The following is a 22,500-nucleotide window of genomic DNA, read 5'->3' as shown; positions in this document are numbered from 1 at the left end:
AAATTTTGGGGACGCTATATCGAGTTATTACAAGATATGCACGGTGTTGGGGTGGGCTTCTGTCAGAAGCCCTCGATACCTAGTATGAGAGAGATGGTGGGCTTCTCTCAGAAGCCCCAAGACCGGAAAGGGTTGATGACGGTCATCTGGGGCTCCCTAAGCCCAAACCCCTTCATGAGAATTAAGTTACACCTATGCCATACGTTTTTGTCGCCGACGACGCCTTCGCTTTGAGTGACAATCTTTTAAAACCGTACGGAGGTGACAACTTGGAGTCCCAACAGAGAATTTTTAACTATAGATTAAGTAGAGCGAGAGGCGTATCTGAAAACGCATTCGGCATTCTAACAGCAAGGTTTGGAATATTTCAAAGGAACAAGCAAGTATCGCCTGAAAAAGCTGTAATTATCGCAACAACATGCTCTTATCTTCACAATTTTCTCCGAAATAAATCTAGGCGTTACATAGGACCATTCTCTGTTGACTGGGAAGATTCCAATCATGAAATCCATGCCGGAGAATGGAGGGCATCCCAAGCATAACTCGTAGGGCTTTGCGCTACAATGATTCGTAATACCGGAAATAGTGCGCACCTTGTCAGAGATGCTTTTCGAGACTATTTTTGTACTCAAGGTCAAGTACCGTGGTAGAACACCATTTAGCCTCCATTGTTAAATCATTCTGAACTTACCAATCATGCATTGATGGACAGAAACATTTTGCATGAAACACGTTATAAAAAATGCATGATTTACTTTTTTCACACATATTACTTTTGGTCATGCATATTCCTTCGACGAAATTCTTTATTTTTGTACCATTTTACCATAGACTGAAGCTCCGAGTATTATGTCAAATTTTACATAAGCATTAAGTAACTGAAATGAAGGAGGGACGATACGGTAAAATCAAACGAGATCATTCTTTTTCACTATAGTTCTAGGGAAAAAAAATTCTACATTACTACCCGACAACAAGATTCCGGACTCATAAATTGCCCCCCACAACAACCTTGCATATCTCATTCATTCACTTCCTCACACTTGATTTAGGGAAAGTCAAGTGGCTGCATCAAAACAGGGAAGGACATTTTGTAAATTTTAATGAACTGGATATGACGCACAATAATATTCAAGTGTTCACAGAGAAGGAATGTCTTTTTCTAAACAGAGAAGCAAATTCTTTTCCAAATTCTGATCGGCTTTTGCATTTGACATATTCAAAGCACATAATATCCGCAACAGTGTTCCCTTACTTGAATTGAAGGAACCACTACCATGCTTAACTCGAGAGCTCAAGTGTGGAAAACCAAAGAGAGAAACACAGAAATAAACTTAACTAGAGGATGTTTTCATGGCCAACGTATAATCTTTGAAAATACAACTGACCACAACTCCGAAATAAAAGTACAGCTGGAACTTCACTGAAGGTGGCATTTCTGAAATAGGAGATCTTCAGCAAGAATAACTGATTTTGCATATATATATATATATATATATATATATATATATATATATATTATATATATATATATATTATATATATATATATATATATATTCATATATAAAAATTTGATAGTAAAGTTTAAATTTGAATTTTGATTTTAATATGGTTAGTTTTGATGTTGTCTCTTTATTTACAAAAGTGACTATGGGTGATTTACTTGAAAATTCCCTTAACTGTAGCAAACCTCATTATTCTCATAAGGTTATGTATCAAAGATAGTAAATTTTGTTTTAATGGGGAATTTTTTGTACAAAAGTTTGGCATGGCTATGGGTAATCCCTTATCTCCTGGAATTTTTTTACACAAAACTCTTACCAAGAATTTTGCCCCCAAAAATTAAATGGTTTAGGTATGTGGATGATATTTTCTGTATTTGGCCAGTTCACGAAAATCTCCAGGAATTCCTTCATAATCTCAAAAATTTAGTCCCTTCTATAAAATTTACTGTGGAGGAAGAAAGAAATTGTAATTTGAATTTTCTTGATGTAACTGTCCATAGAAATGATAGAAATTCCACCTTTTCAATCTTTCGGAGAGCAACTAACATTGCCTCTTTTGTTCATTACTACTCCAATCACCATCAAAATGTTAAATTCTCTGTTTTTTCTGGGATGTTCCTAATGGCTTTACGTGTCTGTAGCCCGCAGTTTATTGACGCTGAGATTAAAACTATTTATGATATTGCATTGAAACTTATATATCCAAGGACTTTTGTAGATGTGGCATGGAAAAGAGCTACAAACCATTTTATTTAACTAATGACAAACTTGAATTTAGTAAGCATAACATCGTAAAATTACCCTAAGATGAAAGGTTTTTAGATATTCCTAGAATTTAAAAGCTTTTTAACATAAATGTTGTTTTCAGTAATATTAATGTCAAGAGTTTAGTAATAAAAAATTCTCCAAAAGAGCTTCCAGGTTGCATACATGAAATTCCTGTGTGATAAAGTCTCTTACGGACAAACCGGTAAATCTATTTCACAACGTCTCAAACAGCACCAATATTCTGTGAGAAGTGGGCAAATATCGGATGCATTACTCGTATATATGAGAGATTTAGATCATCCTATTAACTGGAGTCAAGCAAGAGCCTATATCCAAGTAATGACACAGTTAAAAGGAATATCATTGAATCTTGTTTCATCAAGTCAAATAATGGAAATGTTCTAAATTTAAGTCTTGGTTTATTTAAACTTGATGCCTTCATAATGAGAGAAAAAAAAGTTGTAGATAAATATAAGCAACAAAATTAATATATTTAGTTTTTACATGTTTTGGAATGTACAGATACTTTGTAATTTCTGTTAGGGTTAAATCTATGCTTAGGTTTGTGACCGTGTGATATCCGATAATCATGGATTGTCTCTTTAACTTTTACCCTTTTAACAATTAACCATCTGGTATTTTTTATCTTGTTGTTTACCTGATAACTTTCTCTCCAATTGTATTTCATTTGTTTCTTGACAATGTCTTAGTAAAGACGAAAGCGCTTAGATTTCTGACTATCATTTTCCTGTGGTATTTGCTTATATATATATGTATATATATTTATATATTATATATATATATATATATATATATATATATATATATATATATATATAATTACTGCCACTAAAGCTGATAACAAAGATTTTAAGCTGTTAACAAAGATAAAAAAAACACACTAGTTTTAATCAGAACCTTGAAACCAAACTCAAGAGAAAAATCTTCTGAAACACGAAAACACGACGAGGACGTCGGTAAGTTTAGTGTCTTCCGTCTAACAAAAGACCATGAAAAATCAAGAAGAAAATTATAAATAAAGAGGAAGAAGTATCAAAACATTATCGAAGTTCAGGACGCAATGACGTCGCCATCTATTGGAAAGAAATTGAAACTGAAATTAAAGAGACGACCAGAACGTTTTCCAAATAACCCTCATTGCAAACTTTCCGCCAGTTTCTCATGAGATGTCCATGGAGTCACATTTTCATTTCTTCTTTCTCAATGGTTCTCAACTGACTGGGGCCAGCTCTATCAGAAATGTCTTCATCCCAAGTTTTCTTCTCTCTTTTATTGGGATCCGGGACGAATAAAAGTAATACAGATTTCCTTCGAGATATTAATAAAAACATTTGCTGTGGTGGACTAACTTTTTCAATTAACCTACTGATGATGATAGAGATAATGGAGATCAAAAGCAGTGCCACTATTTTATTTTATTAGAAAGACTATTTTCGTAATATTATGGGTGAACTTTTACCTATGAATGTATGAATGTAGTACCTCTCCCTTCATATGACATCAGAATAGCCATCCGCTCACTTTACGTAATTGTGTAAAACCAACTTCAAGGAACAGCTTACAGAAACCAATCTTTCTGGCCTTCTCTCACGATATTGACTGAAGTTCCTCATTCCTGCACAAAGTAAGAATATAATACTTAATTTTCACCTAGCAGCAAACAACAAACATCATAGCATGCAATGGCTTCTTCTCTCTCTCTCTCTCTCTCTCTCTCTCTCTCTCTCTCTCTCTCTCTCTACTCTCTCTCTCTCTATAATATATAAATATATATATAATAATAATATATATATATAGATATATATAATATATACTATATAAGAATATATAATAATATATATAATATCGCTACAAATGTCCTTTAACATCTAATTCGCTTTACCTCGGAATTAATATATTTTCATATATGTTTAACCAAAGGGGAATTTATTCGACGTTAGTAGGATTGCCGGCCGACGGGCACGAACCATCGACATCTTTAATTCCAGGACTGGCAGTTTTACGCCTTATCCTACCCCGCCACCTCTCCATCGACATCTTCAATTCCAGGACTGGCAGTGAAGCCTTAGCCCACCCCGCCACTGCAAGAGGGTGGCGGGGGTTGGCTAAGGCTTCACTGCCAGTTCTGGAATTGAAGATGTCGATGGTTCGTGCCCGTCGGCCGGCAATTCTATTATCGCCGAATAAATTCCCCTTCGGTTAAACATATATGAAAATATAGGGGAGAGCGCCCCGGGGCTAGTTGCATCGCGGGTAAGTTGCATCAGTGGGCATAACTGGCAACTCGGTGCCTGTAGTAGGCTGACAGGCGGTTCAAATGTGTGTTGGTCCGTGCGGACATAGCTGCGAGAGAGAAAGGCAAATTGTGCAAGAGCTCTTGAATTTATGATAAATTTACTGATTTCGACCTTGGCAAGTAATTTTTATCAATTTCACTATTTTTCTTGTACCTCATGTATTTATATTAGTAACAGTGTTTTGAAAATATCTATATAATTCTGTTCTATATGCAATTATTTTCCTTACAAATTTGCATTAGAATGACCGTTAGTATATATCTAGCTGGCGATCAAATTTTGATTGTTGTAGGGGCAAGTTGAATCATCCGTGATGGGGCAAGTTGAATCATGATTCAACTTGCCCCATTAGTAAATTTATTACATTACTTTTAATTAAAATATTCTTATGCATTCAACTCGTTTTATTAAATTCAGAAATGGTTTGGAACTACAAGAGGAAGACTGATCTTGGTTCAGCAACAACCCAATTAATGCAGGAGGCCGCTGATTTTGTTCGAAATAAGAATAAATCAGTGAGAGAGTCCGCACAACTGTTTGGTGTCCACTACTCAACCTTACAACGATTTATTCACAAAACCTCTGGTAACACTGCTAAAAACAATGCACATGTAGGATATGCCAAACCAAGACAAGTATTTACATATGGACAGGAAGAAGAATTAGTATCACCTATTTGAAACAGCAGCAGCAATTTATTTTGGTCTTTCTCCGAGAGAAGTCAAGGAACTGGCTTATAAGTGCGCCAATGAAGCAAAGATAAAAATGCCTGATAATTGGTGCAATGATAAATATGCTGGAAAAGACTGGTTTTCAGGTTTCATGAGGCAACATGGACATGTACTATCAATTAGACAACCTGAAGCGACAAGTTTGGCTAGAGCTACAAGTTTCAACAAACATAATGTAGAGTTATTTTTCTCCAAGCTGTCTTCTCTCATGGATAAATATAAATTTGAACCTCGACATACGGAATGTTGATGAAAGCGGAGTAACAACTGTTCAGAAACCTCGTGCAGGGTTTGGTTTTGTATTTACTTTATCATTTGAAATAATCTCTCAAAAATTATAATTTGCTTATGATTCAACTTGCCCCTCTATTACTGATGCAAACTTGCCCCGCAGATGGGGTAAGTTGCATCAAAACGATTTTAATTATATATCAAAATTAAATATATAAGAAATTATTTCTATTAATATCTACGCATGTGAACTCGATGATGAGGTCTTGTATATTTATATATGACAACTGAATTTCAATTAAATGAATGTTACACAATTCTGTAGAAGGAAATGTAAAATTTGATGCAACTAGCCCCGCTCTCCCCTATTAATTCCGAGGTAGAGCAAATTAGATATTAAAGGACATTTTAGCTCGATATATGTATATGAATCACGAAAATGTGATATGACTTTTATATATATATATATATATATATATATATATATATATATATATATATATATATATATATATATAGATATATATATATATAGCTGTTACATTAGTTATTATTATGCCGACGTCCCACAACAATTGCTTTCGTCGCACTTTCAAGGCTGCATTTGATTAAAGAACCATCTTACAAAAAGTAACATTAAAACATCGATACGTACCCCCCAGATTATAAGAAAAATTAAAAACAGTATGCATAAGAACAGGACATACCTAAACAGCAGAAGTAATAACACCCAGCAAGAGACAGAGTATACTTATGTTTTTAGTCTTATTAGTTCTGCTGTTTATATATGACCTATTCCTATTCCTCCTTTTTTAATTTTTTCTTACTATCTGGGTACGTATCGATGTTTAATATGACTTTTTGTAAGATGGTTTTTTAATCATTGCAGCCTTGAAAATTCGACGAAAGCAACTGTTGTACGACATCGGCATAATAAACTCATGTAACAACGATGCTTTTTCCATTCGCCTTCGAGATTGTATCATGAGTTGAGACTCACACAGTTGGATATATTAAATGTTATATGACCAGGCTCTTATCACAAAAATCTAGCTGGAGTCTATTTAGTAAGGAAACTTTGGAGCTGCCTTTTCATACTGAAAGTGTACAGCGATTCTCAGAAATACGATCAAAGTATTGCGCCTGTTTTCAGGTAAGAAGAGGCGTTAAGAATTATATAATATTCTGTTAATAGGTGAGAGATAAAGAACTGCAAATAAAACAGTTGGTAAGGATTGATAAAAGGAATAGGCCAAATATAAATTTTAACATGAATAGGGCTATAAGAGTCAATGGCAACCAAAATGTAGCGATGGACATATTTTAACATTTTATAAATACTTTTAACTAGAGGTCAATTTTACAAATAATAGTAGGATAGGTAACTAGGAGATCAACGGTAAAGCCACCTCACAAAATGAATAAAACGAAAGGAAACGTAATTGAGCAATCCCTTCAAGTTGCTTGTTTACTTCGTCAATTGTTTGGAGTCGCTCTGTTTCCCTCTTCCTTACGACAAGAAAAAAAATGTGATACAAGATATGTAATGGAAATTTTTAGCTTATTCGCATGTTTTTTCGTAACAAAATATCCAGATGCAAAACATCAGCTCTTAGAAATGAAAACCAGTACAAATATGTGAATGAATATTTCATATGACTCCAAACCTAAGGCTGTCTTCCTAAAATACATAAGTAAAACCTAGTCTTCCACTTCCCCAAAAAACCTCCAACCCGTCCGTGTAATGAAATCCGTTTCCGCAAAATATAAGGAAAAAAAACGGTTCCGCTTCTAAATTCTCATACGGTATTTCTGCTCGAAGTTGTATATCATGGCATAATGAACAATAACAACAACTGCACCAACAACATTTCAAAGTTCAAAGATAATACGAAAATACATCAGCAGCTCGAAGTTTTTTCGCTTCCGGGAACAAATAATTGGAACCCCACAAAAGTCTGATAAAAAAAAATCTTCTGGAAATCAGATACTGAACTATATGTATGTGTAAACATATCGAATCTAAAGGGAAATAATGAAAGCTGATTTGAAATATTAAGGCTATATAAGTCTTCGAAAAAAAGTTAATTTACGGATAGAATAACAGCAATTAACATGTTCAAATCATGCATAGAATGTCAGAGATGAACATCTTTGAGTTGTGCATATAATATCAAAGACAAATAAATTCTTCAAGGAAAAACGACCCTGTCTTTTTAATAATATTGGCTATAGAAAAAAATATGTTGTCACATAACATGTCTGAATCAAAATGAGGGACCACACATGCAAAGGGATTAATGCTTACAAAATTTGTATCCCTTATTATCCACGTATTAAAGCAACTCTTCCCTGCAACAATGGGAAGCCATTATACACCATCTCGGAAAAAATACATGATTTACATTATTATTATGACTGCTGTTGACATGCTGTGGCATTCAAAATCAACGGGAAACTTTTTTTCTATTCATAAAACGGGTCTGAAAGGAGACAGACGAAGCCTAAAAAATGTCGAAATATTAGTAAACATTTTCATCCTTTTCGTGCAACTACAACATTCAAACCTAATGGTAATGAACTGCAATATTTTAATGTGATAATTAAAATCGTAATGGTGGTAAAGACAAGGATGACCTAATGAAAATGAACAACAAAAGCAATTTTTATAATTCCACACATTTATTAGGTTCATCAGACTTCATCAGTCAATAAAAATGTCACACTCGATAAACAGACCGAGGATTTAGAAAAAGTCATTTTTCCACTTACATTGTAAGAACGATAAAAACTTATTATCTTTGACTGCAGAAGATAACGTTATTTAAAGTTATAATAAACATATATTACCAAATTAAAAAATGATAAAAAAAACTCTTCTCGTAGCATTGCTGCGCTGACATAGGAAAGACTTTGGAATTTGCGTTTTCGAATATTACGCCTACTGTGTCACATATTTCAAGGACAGCTGATGTATAATAAATAAATAAAATATATATATATATATATATATATATATATATATATATATATATATATATTCATTGAATAGAATGGCTTTTTCACTGTTTACCAGCTTTTTTGATATTGATTCATATTTTCTAATTATTTTCTTCACTTCATTGTTCAGGTTACTAATGGACACATAATGGGGTTCTTCCATTTACTCCAGTATTTTTACAAAAACGCGACAGCTGTTTCGTCAACCTATACGTATTGACGTTATCAAGCGTACTGATACAAATATGTTGTTGTTGTTTAAGATTAAGCTGGCTTTATGCCAGCACGAGCTCTTGCTCATAGAGCAGCCCGTAGAATACAAATATGAGCCTACATGCGTTTTGTGACGTCATGAGGACGGAAAGGTAGTACAATTGCCAGATACCTAGTTTTAAATATTTACAAAAGACTATAGTGAAACATAAAATAAGACAATAAATAAATATGTTAACAGAAATTATATCAAAAGTTGAAAGTAAGTTATTATATAAAAATTTACATAATATAATATTAATTACATATATGTTTAATTAACAAAATGTCAGTGTGCGCTCCTGTCCGCGTGTCTTGTTCCACGCGGTGTAAGGGCTGCCCTCCTACACGAGGGCAAAGATCGGTCTGCCTCGCGTTGGATGTTAAAGTTTGGGCGTTTTGCGTGGCGATGCTGACGGCTTCTGATATCAATAAACGATTGTAGTTGCCTTCCTTGTGGATTATTTTGGTGTTTGTGAGAAGTTCTTGCAAGGATGGTTTTCTATTGTGGGTATCCACGAAGTGCTGGTGAATAGCACCTTGGTTTCTGTGGGCCTGCATGCGACGTTTGAGTGTAGTTGTTGTGTGTCCGATATATTTCTATAGATATATATATATATACTATATATATAATAATATATATATATATATATATTGTATATATATATATATAATACTATATATATGGTTATATATATATATATATAGAAATATATATAATATATATATAAAGTATATTCTAATATATATATATATATAATATAATAAATAATTCTATATAATATTATATATATCTATAATATAGATATTATATAATATATATATAATATATATAATATATTATAAATATTATAATATTTATATATTATAATATAAATTAATAATATAATGTTAATATATTAGATATAGATAATATATATAAATATATATATATTAATATATAATATATAAATATAATATATAATATAAAGTATATATAGAATATATAATATATAATATATAATTAATAAATATAAATCTATACTATATAATAATAATATATAAATATATAATAAATAAAATAATAATATAATATATAATATATAATATTAATTATAATATATGATATATAGATATATAATATATAATTATATAATTATATAATATATATAATATATAGATAATATTAATTATATATATATATATATATATAATATAATTGTATATTATATTTAATAATAATGTATAACTAATAATCTATATGGTTCTATATATATATATATATATATCTATAATATATATAATATATCAATATATATATATAATATATATATAATATATAATTATCTAATATATAACTATGATATAAGATATATATATATAATATATATATAATATAATATATTATAATAATATATATTAATATATTATAATATAATATCATATTAATTATATATATTATTAATATATATAATAAGTATTATATATAATATATTCAATATATATATGTATATAGAATATATACTATATATATATATATATATATCTATAATAATAATATATATATATGATATATAATATATATATATACTATATATAGTATATCATAAGTATATATATATAATATTAATATATATATAATATGATAAATATATAAATATAATATATATATAAATATATTAATATTATAAATAATATATATATAAATATATAAATATTAATAATAAATATATTAATAATATCTATATATAATATATTATTATATATTATTAATAATTAATATATTATATAATATATAATAATTAATAATTGATCATTTATAATTAAAATATATAATATTATAATATATTATATTATATTGGATAATAAATATTATATAATTATAATATTTAATATAGTTATATATTAATATATTATAATAAGTTATATATTATTATTAGTTATATATATTAAAATATAATAATGGCTAATATAGATCTATGATATATATATCTATATAGATACATATGTATATTAATAATATAGATGTAATATATAGATCGATATGGATATAATATTTTAATGTGATATAGTAATATATATAATATTATATATAGATATCATATATTATAGAGATATAGACTAATATATAAGATATAATATATAATATATCAATATTAAGAGATAAGATATTATATATATATACATAGATATATATATATTTCATAGTTTTGAGTATAGATATATAATATATATAGAGTAGATAGATAAATATAGAATATAAAAGATTATATAATAGATATATAATATAGAATAAGATATATATAATAAATATATATAAGATATTATATAATATATATTAATATATATATAATAATATTAACATAGAACTATAGATATAAATAATATATATAATATATATATATAATATATATATATAAATATATATATAATATATATATATAATATATTATATAATATATATTTAATATATATATATAATATAGTATACTATATATATATCGATAATATATATATAAATATATATATATAATTATATATATATAATATATATATATAATTAATATATATAATATATATGAATATATATATAAATATATATATATATATATATAATAATAATATAATATAATATAATATATATATAATATTAAATAATAATAAATATATCATTATATAATATATAATATATAATATTATAATATATAATATATAATATAATAATATATAATATATATATATAATATAAATATAATAATATAAATATATAATATATAATATATAATATATATTATATTATTACATATTATATATTATCATATTATATATTAGATATTATTATTATATCTTATATATATATATATATATTATATATTATATATTATATATTATATTTATATATTATATATTATAATTATATCATTATCTATTACTATTATATATATATATATATATTATATATTATATATATAGATTATATATTAATATTATTATTATATATTATATATTATATATTATATATTATATATTATATATGATATATTTATATATTATACATTTCCATTATACATATACATGTTATACATTATACATTTATATTATATATTAATTATAATAATATATGATTATATATATATTATTAGATATATATATAATATATATATCTATATAGATAGATAGATATATAGATAATAGATATCTAGAATATACAGATATACATAGATATTAAAACATAGATATATATAAGATATATAATAATTATATTAGAATATATATAGTTATATATAATATTATATACATAAATAGAATATATCAGATATACATTAGATATTAACATAGATATATATTAGATAATATATATTATATATTATATATTATAATTACTATATATAAGAATATATATCTACAGCAAAATGGGGCGGGGCGGAGCAAAACCACGAACGTCACAGACTCCCAACAGGAACTTTTTAAAAGGATCTCGACAAAATGTTGCATCATAAATCACGGCATTCCTAACGACATGTCGGCGCCTGTTAAGTTCCATATCCCACTTGACGATTCTAGAACAATCATGAGAACAGGCGCCTCCAACCCGTGCGCGAATGCCTCTTTGCTGCAGACCTACTTGAAGAAAATGCATTTTCATTTCCTTTAATATATAATCCTTTGCTATAAAGTGATTACCATGAAACGTTCCCCCAAAAGAAAAAAAATGAAATCAAATTATTTTATTATTTCCTAAAGAGAAACAAGAATCAAACAGTAGGGGAACAATTCTGCGTAAAGCTTTAATCCAGCTAAACATGCCCAGTTCTCCATTCACTCACCCATTCGTGCCAAAACAGCTATCAGCTATAACATTATCCTTTCCTCTTAATTTTTCCCTTTCTGAACTCTGATCAAAAACTTTGAAATTCATAAGTAATTCTGAGTTTTTCTCAAAACTAACTCCTCTCTGTGACACCATTACTACAGGCACAGGACGTTCGTTATATTTCTTGAGCAAGATTACATGCAGCCCTTTGCTCTCTGCTTACCCATGTCTATTAAATAATGTATATTTCCCCTCTTCTCTAACATTGAAAAGGACCTTCGAACTTTTAAGATAAAGAGGGACCTTCATTCTGGAATAGTACTAAAACTTTACCTTCCACAGAGAAACTCTTTTCTATTGCGCTAAGATCATGTTTTCGTTTAGTCTCCCCTTGACTTCCACTCTCGTTCTCTTTCGCTAGTTGCCAAGCATCTCTTAAATTGTTTTTATAATACTCTAGATTAGTTATGTAGTCCTCACTTCCTTCTTTGAGCATTAAGTTACATTTTAGCATTTCCAAAGGACCTTTGGCAGTGTGACCGAAAGCAAGCTCGAAAGGACTAAATCCTGTAGTGTCGTTCGGTGCCAACCTTAAAGCTAACAGAATAAATGGTAAATTTTCTTCCCAGGCGTGTTCAAAGTTCTTACACAATTTCCATTAACGTTTGGTGAAACCGCTCCACAATGCCTTGTGATTCGAGGAGATAAGGTGTGGAAGTTACGAGTTTAATGCCTAAACTCTTTCATTCTATCCTTGAAATATTTGGATGCAAAATTACTACCATTATCACTCTGTATAGTACGACGCGGCAGACCAAACTTAAAAAAATAATCTCACAATCGTTTAACTACAGTCCTCGCGTTACAGCTTCTTACGGGTATTGCCTCTTGATAGTGAGTTAGTCTATCAATGATTGTCAACAGATATATACTCCCTCCCTTACTTCTAGGCATAGGTCCGACCATATCGATAACTACGTTTGTAATAAATTACATTTTTATTGAATATATTTTATATATATGAAAAAAAAAACCCATGACCCAAAGGGTCATTGGCGAGATAGGAGCGTGATATGTATGAACAACAGGACGTAAGTTAGACACTGCCGTGCTATGCTTGCAGTGGCCTGGTTTGCATTTGCCTGTGTAATCATATCACTTTTTACAAAACAGGTCTCAGTGCCTTCCTATGAGAAAGCTGGTGACCTATCACCTGCAGAGGAAACACGTGACTTCCGAGTCACATGTTCGTATGTCTGTATGTTGTATATGCTGAGATAGCTTTTGTCTGCTATCTTAGTGAAAGACTTTGTAATTTTAGATCTCTACTTCTCTTCAACCAGAACAGTCCTCTGAACTAACTATTCCTATACTCCTGTGATGAAGTTGTAATAAACTGTTAAGTTTGATACCAGGAGTTTGATTCATCTCCCCTATACTGAAGAAGAAACCAAATGGGAACTTACAAAATATCTCTACCTCGATGTCACTCAGACGAGAATGGGAAGTAGAAACAGTATGCTTGCGTATAACAGTCGCAAGAAATAAACATTCAACGGGTTGCCATCCTATACATAGGCCGAAACCGTATATTGGTGGCAGACAGACGTCTCTACGTCAACAGAAGCAAACGGAATCATCGGAAATGTAACATATCAGAAATAAACAGAGGAAACAGGATCTTCAATCAACAGAGGCAACCATAAACATCCTACGAACACTAAGAAATGTCCTTCATCGAAATGCATTCAAGCAGCTAAATCAACATTTAGAGAACGACTTTCATCACATAACTTCGAGAATCAAACCAGACGTGTTTGCAGCATCGGATCTTCAATTAGAAGCGAATCATTCTATAAATAAACAACGCATGAGCAGAAGGCGAGGTGGAATATCGGTCAACCACGGAGCGAGACGACAAGGCGTGGCTGTGACGTCATCAAAACATTACATCTTCCTTCATAAATACTGCAGCTAAGTACTCTCTTTATTCATTTAGGTGTGTGTCAGTGAAGAGCTATCCATACATGAGTCGATCGTCCATTATTTCTGGGGTGAGTTATACGTAATCTTAATCTTCCTTCATTGCAGGAATCTATCTTCAACTAAGAATTCTCGCCTGCAGACCTTTTTTTTTATCTTTGTTGCTAATTTCTTTTTCTTCCAAAAGTTCTCCGGAAATATCTTTATCATATCTGTCTTTAATCTTATCATTTTGGGGGACTCTATTATTATCTGCAACATTTTTTATTTTATATTGCATATGCGTTTACACAGTGGACGAGTGTATTCATATAGATATTTTGATAGGATTGCAAGGAATCATAGTGATAAGAAAAAGCAAAAGTGATCATGGCAACCACAGCTGCTGCCGGCTCTACCGCACCCAGTAACCTCAATCCTGTTGTGACATTGGTAAATGCGCGTTCTGCAATTGCTCCTTTTCAAAGTCGGGTCAATGGGTTCTTGCCTCAGAGTGTTGAGTCTTGGATCTCGTCAGTAGATGCTCATTTAAACGCAAAATGCATCACTGAACCATCTGTACAATTACAGGAAGGTAAAAGTTTCATAGACTTTGCAAAAGGAGATGCAGGTTCGTACCTTAGAGGAGTCTCTTTCCAAGAGGCGATTACATGGGATGAATTTAAAATTAGGTTATGTGCTATATATGGCAGTGAAGAAGCTTTAGATGTGGTCTTAGCTTTGAGGAACATCCTTAATCAAGCCTCTATGACTCAGCTTAATGTTGTAGAACGGGCGGCACTAATTGCTGACCGACTAAATAAATATCAACATAGTTTGCGTAATTCCCCTTGGGTTATGAGAGGCAATATTGTCGTGAAAGATTTTATTAGGCTTACATATTTGACCTGCATCACAGTTATGTTGCCCGAAGCTTTAGTACGGTGTTTTGACAAGAAGCTAATGCCTGACAGTACGGAACTAGATGCGTATAAACAGATAAAAAAGCACATGTCTAAGTGCACTGATCTCGATCCCTTGCTTACTCAAGTTTTTGCAAAAAATGAAAGTAAACCACAGCAAGTAAACATAGTTAATAATAATAATGCAGCAGGGGTGACTTGTTACAATTGTAAGAGGCCAGGACACATGATTGGAGACTGTAGGACGCGTTATTGTTCAATTCATAACAGCTCCACTCATTCATACAATCGTTGCTTCCCAAGTAATTAACACCAGAATGCCAAAAACATGCAAACCGTTGCCAATGATAATAAGAAGAAGAATCCTCAGTACTATAAGAAGAAGCAGACGAACAGCAACGCTGTTCAACATCATAAACAAACAAATCGTGCTTCAAGTAACTCTGTTCCCGGCCCGTTGAACTCGAACTCACAGAGTCAGTCAAATTTTCCGAGTGTGCAAAGCGAAGCAAATACCACGTAATTAACTCCAGTGGGGGAGAGAATGATGTTGGGTCATTCGTATCAACATCTTTTGTATCAAATAACCAATTTAATCATTTACAAAATCATTGCGAGACAATCGATTTTCCTATGAGCCACACGACCGAATCCAAAAAATCAGTGCAGGTCCCCATAGATTTTCAACAAATTCATGCTATCATTACCAAAAATGAATTACGTCCTACATTGCATGCAGTAAATTTAGAGCACCGATCCTTCACACTGTTTTTTTATTCTGGTAGTCCACATAATATCATGGATCTGCGGACTCATCACATGTTGTTTTCGAACTTCCCTATAGAGAAGTCTGGAGTGGGGCTCTCGGGTATTGGAAATAATTAATTAAATGTGGTAGGAGTAACTCATGTTCAGTACAAGGTTGGTAAGTGCACGTTTACCGATACCTTTATCGTTGTACAAAACATTGATATGTATCCAGCTGTAATTATAGGATACCCGTTTATGGCCATTCAAAACATTACCTTAGCCCCTGCCAAACACAGTGTGTATATCAAAGGAAAATTCTATAAGTCTTCTAACACGTTAAAATCAGTTTTGGACAAAAAAGAGACAAACAACCAAACAGTAACGTACATTGAGGAACCAATCACTTGTCTCATGAATCAAGAAATCATCCAAGCGACCCAACAGAATTCTCGCACATCCGTAATAGCAGCTTGCACGCAAACTCTTGAGCCGAACGTAACTTCGAATCTATTAGAGCGAGTAAAGAAAACCTTGCCTGGATCTGAAATGTTAATCCTTTCCGACACTCTGAAAACTAACGGATTGTCCGTAACGCAAGCCATACACACAGTCAGCTCACAACAACAATGTAACATTGAAGTCTGTAATAATTTGAATACCACTTTAGTGATCCACAAAAACCAACACATCCTGAATGTGGAAGTTTATAAACATCGCATTCTTACCGTCGCTGAAATCAATCAAGCTCAATCAGTTGCGGATGAATCACTTTTGCGATCTATTAAAAGTAAAATCAATAAAGACATTCAAGAAGAGGAAATTCAGCAGAAATTTCTTGATCTTTTAACTGAATATCATGATGTTTTCTCCACTACCGAGGGATCCTTAGGAAAAACAGATGTCATAGAACACCAAATACGGTTAAAAGACAGGCATAAAGTTATCTATGTACCTTCGTACTGACTCCCTATTAAATTCCAGAATGAGATAAATGATGAAGTAGGTAAAATGCTAGAAGAAGGAGTCATTAGGAAATTGAACAGCCCTTATAATTTTCCTTTAATCGTCGTACCGAAAAAAGATTGAACCTGGCGTATCTGCGTAGATTTCTGTCGCTTAAATGAGGAAACGATCCCTGATCGATTCCCAGTGCCCTGTACTGACGATATTTTATCTTTGTCAGAACAAATATTTTACCAGTTTGGACTTACTTAAAAGGCTTTCACCAAATACCTTTAGAAGAAGAGAGTATCCCATACACCGCCTTCAGCACAGCCAGGGGACATTATGAATTTTTATGTATGCCTTTTGGTTTACGTTGCGTCCCAATTACATTCACTAGAATGATTATTACAGTGTTTGGAGACTTGTTAGGGGATATCCTACATGCTTATATGGACGACCTTGTAATCTTTTCTAATACCTTAGAAGAACATCTACGTAAACTAGAGCTAAGTGTGAATTTTTCAAAACAGAACTAGTCTATTTAGGTTTTATGGTGTCTAGTCAAGGTCTTAAAGCAGTCCACGATAAGGTGTCGGCTATCCGTAACTTTCCGATACCTACTACTGTCAAGGGGATACAGCAATTTTTAGGCTGTAGTGGCTACTACCGCCGATTCATACACAATTACTCAATTATAGCCGCTCCTCTAACCGATCTTACGAAGAAGGGCGGAGATTTCATATGGTCTGAGAAGCATCAACAGGCGTTTGATACTTTGAAAGACGAATTATGTAGTTCTCCTATATTAAAATTTCCTGACTTCGATAAGGAATTCTTTATTGCAACAGACGCCTCAGACCTAGGAGTAGGTGGGGTATTGCTTCAGCAATATAACTAACAGTTTTTCCCTGTAGCTTTTTATTCACGTAAACTGAGACCTTCCGAAAGTAAATACGCAGTAATAGATAAGGAAGGGCTAGCTATTGTTAACTCACTAGTGCATTTTAAGTTCATAATATACGGCTATCCTGTCAAGGTTCTTACTGACCATAAGCCTCTTACCAACTTCTTTAAAGGCTTTAGTCACAGTCCCAAAAGAACTCGGTGGCATATGATCATTCAAGACTTTGGCGCAAAGATCGGATACCTACCTGGGAAAGCAAATATCATTGCTGACGCATTATCACGCAACCCCGCGTCATCTTGTACGGAGCCATTAGCTGAATTAGTAGATATACCAACATCCGTGCCTATTGTTAAAACTGTATCTGAACAGGAAGACCCGGGTTGGAGCGCTGAACTAATACAGACTGAACAAAGAAAAGATCAGCAGTTAAAGAAAATAATAGATGCTTTGAACGGAAATCCTAAGGAAAAGGAATAAATATAGTATACGCAGCAGAATTATATAATTAAGGATAATATTCTGTGTAGGTCCGTGACAAGGAAAACCCGCAACACCCCACAGGTGACTAACGACCAGGTAGTGGTACCAATCTCACTTATACAAACCGTCTTAAACTGGTTGCATTCCAATCCATTACATGGTCATCCAGGATTCTTTATCAGAAAGCCAAATCATTATTTTATTGGCATACGATGCTTACAGATATAAAAAAACACATAGCTAATCGTCGCACTTGTCAGGAAAACAAAGGGCACACGAAGACACCTGTCAGCCTAGGGGCCTATCCCGTGCCCAACCAACCCTTTGAAAGAGTACACTTAAGATTTATTAACAGGGTTTTACGAGTCAGACAGAGGAAATAAGCACCTCTTAGTAATAATAGATGCCTTGACTCGATATGCAGAACTGATAGCGCTAAAAACTAAAATAGCAATTGAATGCGCTAGGAAGTTTTATGAGTGCTACATTTGTAAACATAGAATTCCACACATGATAATCTCTGACTCGGGTGGAGAATTCAATAATAATTTCCTCAACTCGTTGTGTGAATTCCTTTACATAAAGAAAATCAATACCATGATCTACCACCCAGAGTCTAATGGGCTAGTCGAGAGAGTAAATAGGAAGGTTTTAAACGTATTAAGAGTTACGCTCAGGGGAATGGACCCCAACTGGGATATTGCCATACCTGCGGTTCTAAGTACTGTTAACCATTCATATCATGTATCTATTAAAATTTCGCCGCACGAGGCACTGTACGGTACCCCAGCTAGAACACCTTTCCATGTATTTACACCTACAACCCATTTATCAAATCCCCTACGAGATGTTATGGAAGCAAGTGTAAGTCGTCCATGTATTTACGCCTACAACCCATTTATCAAATCCCCTACGAGATGTTATGGAAGCAAGTGTAAGTCGATATAACATACTTCGTAAGAATTTAGAAGAATCACAAATCATAATGAAAAGAAATCATGATAAAATCGCTAAGCCAACTAAAACATTTACCGTGGGTGACAAGGTATACATACAAGTATATGTACGCAAGGGACTAAACTACAAACTGACACTTAAGTTTGAAGGCCCGTTTAGCATTTTTGAAATATTAACGGCCAACAGATTTAAAGTTCAAAACATATCCCAACCCACAGATGTGAGAATAATACCGTTGGCTCACATTCGCAGTTAAGAGAAAGGGTTGAAAGGAAGAGAGGGAAATTTATGTATCTATGAAACTTGTATAATAAAGTATGTATATATAATATTTGTATGAAAACTTTTTTTTTTCTGTTTGTAAAGAATAATTTTGAAAACATGAGTAATTACATCTATTTCACTCATTGCAGGTTTCCAACATGAAGCTTATATTGTTAGGAGTGGTACTGTTCGTTCAGACATCTTTGTCGTGTGGAAAGAGTGCTAAAACAAAAAATATACATTTTACACATGGCACGATAATTGAAAGAACAAAGGACGTTTTCATTACAGCAAGCAATATAGTTATAGAAGTTGATTTGCGAGCGATTTTCCTGCCAGAGGATGATGTCATTAACCTAAAAAGCGACTTGACAAGGTTTGCCGAATCCTTGAACCAGTTACATCAATGTCATTTCCCCTTTAACCCTTTACTGCCGACATTTTTTGTCTCTCGTGTGCCGACTGGACGTATTTTACGTCGACTTACAAAAGCTTTTTTTTAAATTCGCGGAAAAATACTTATAGGCCTACCAGCCTAAAACTTTTGAATCACGCGCCTTGGGGGATGCTGGGAGTTCACGTATCAAGGTGTTGTTTTGTTTACAATCGTTACGCAGGCGCGCAAGCGCGAATTTCTTTCTTGCCGCACTAAAAAGTATCTGTGACACATCTCGGAAATTATTTCATCACTTTGACATAATTTTTGTACCATTGTAAATTAGCCGTTACATGAAGTATTATATATGAAAATGTGCGCATTTGTATGTAGAATACAACAATAAAATACTCATGATTGGAGCTTTTATCAGTTTTGAGATATTTTCATATAAATAACGATAATTGCCAAAATTTCAACCTTCGGTCAACTTTGACTACCGAAATGGTCGAAAAACGCAATTGTAAGCTCAAACTCTTATATTTTAGTAATATTCAATCATTTACCTTAATATTGCAACTAATTTAGAAGTCTCTAGCACAATATTTCGATATATGATGAATTTATGAAAAAACTTTTTCCTTACGTCCGCTCGGTAACTCTTCCGAAAAAAATCATACATTCGATTGTGGTAATGATTGCACCATTTTAAAATTAGTCGTTATATAAAGTTTTATATATGGAAATGTGTGCAATTTCATGCACAATACAACTAAAAACAATCCATGGTTGTAGCTTTAATCAGTTTTGAGATATTTTCATATGAATAACGATAATTGCCAAAATTTCAACCTTCGGTCAACTTTGACTCTACCGAAATGGTCGAAAAACGCAAGTGTAAGCTAAAACTCTTATATTCTAGTAATATTCAAGCATTTACCTTCATTTTGCAACAAATTGGAAGTCTCTAGCAAAATATTTCGATTTATGGTGAATTTATGAAAAAAATTAACATTTTCTTTACGTCCGCGCAGTAACTCTTCCGAAAAAATCATACGTGCGATTGTGGTAATGTTTGCACCATTTTAAATTAGCCGTTACATAAAGTTTTATATATGAAAAATATGCGCAATTTCATGTAGAATACAACAAAATATAATTGAAGATTGTAGCTTTTCTCATTTTTTAAATATTTGCATATAAATCACGAAAAATAGAAAAAAAAAAACACGTTCGGTCAACTTTGACTCTACCGAAATGGTCGAAAAACGCAATTGTAAGCTAAAACTCTTACAGTCTAGTAATATGCAGTCATTTATCTTCATCTTGAAACAAATTCGAAAGTCTCTAGCAAAAATATTTAGATTTATGGTGAATTAAAAAAAATCTTTCCTTCCCTCCGCGCGCGGATTCTCCGCCACATCTCCGAAATGCGTACGTACCATTCTTGGAATATTTGCTCCGCTTCATATTAGGCATTTCATAGAGTTTTATATATGAAAATGTGCGCAATTTCAAGTAGAATAAAACGAAAAATATTTGAAGGTTGTAGCTTTTCTTATTTCCGAAATAATTGCATATAAAAAAATATATATATAAAAAAAATTCGACATTTGGTCAACTTTAACTCGTCAGATATGGTCGAAAACTGCAATTGTAAGCTAATACTCTTACAGTATAGTAATATTCAATCATTTGTCTTCATTTTGAAAGAAATTGGAAGTCTCTAGGACAATATTTAGATTTATGGTGAATTTTGAAAAAAATATTTGTTTACGTCCGCGCATTATGAATTCATGCATTATTTTGTGATAATATTTTCTCTGTGTTGCTTTTATCGTTTTACAATGTGTTATATACCAAAATGATCGCAATTTAGAGTACATTACAACGAAAAAAAAGTAACTTGTTACCTTTAACCGTTTTGCGCATAGCGCGATTTGAATACAATTATATATGAAATTTAGTTTTTGCGCTATCATATATCGCATTATTTATATATGATAATGATAATATTTTTCATTTCTGATAGTTGCATACTAAACTTCAGCCAATGACAAAAAAAGGAGCCAAAAATGAACTCTTAATCTTGAAAACTGAGCGCGCTGTGATTTTTTGAAAAAAATATTTTTTCCGCTTCCGCGCTCACTCTGAAACACCTCCCGCACACGGGAGACAATTTTTTTTTTTTACCGCTTCGGCGTTTAAGGGTTAATCCAGAGGTTTCGTTACCACAAACTCTAAGCATTGCAGAAATGTTATCACTCGACTTGCAAAACAAAACTGCCGAAGCAGAATGTCTGGCTCGGGATCTGCTGATGTGGACCGTGCGACAC

Source organism: Macrobrachium nipponense, chromosome 1 (genome assembly GCF_015104395.2).
Source record: "Macrobrachium nipponense isolate FS-2020 chromosome 1, ASM1510439v2, whole genome shotgun sequence".
In the NCBI taxonomy this organism is placed as follows: Eukaryota; Metazoa; Arthropoda; class Malacostraca; order Decapoda; family Palaemonidae; genus Macrobrachium; species Macrobrachium nipponense.
The sequence above is the reverse complement of the archived record's forward strand: the minus strand, read 5'-3'. Positions refer to the sequence as shown.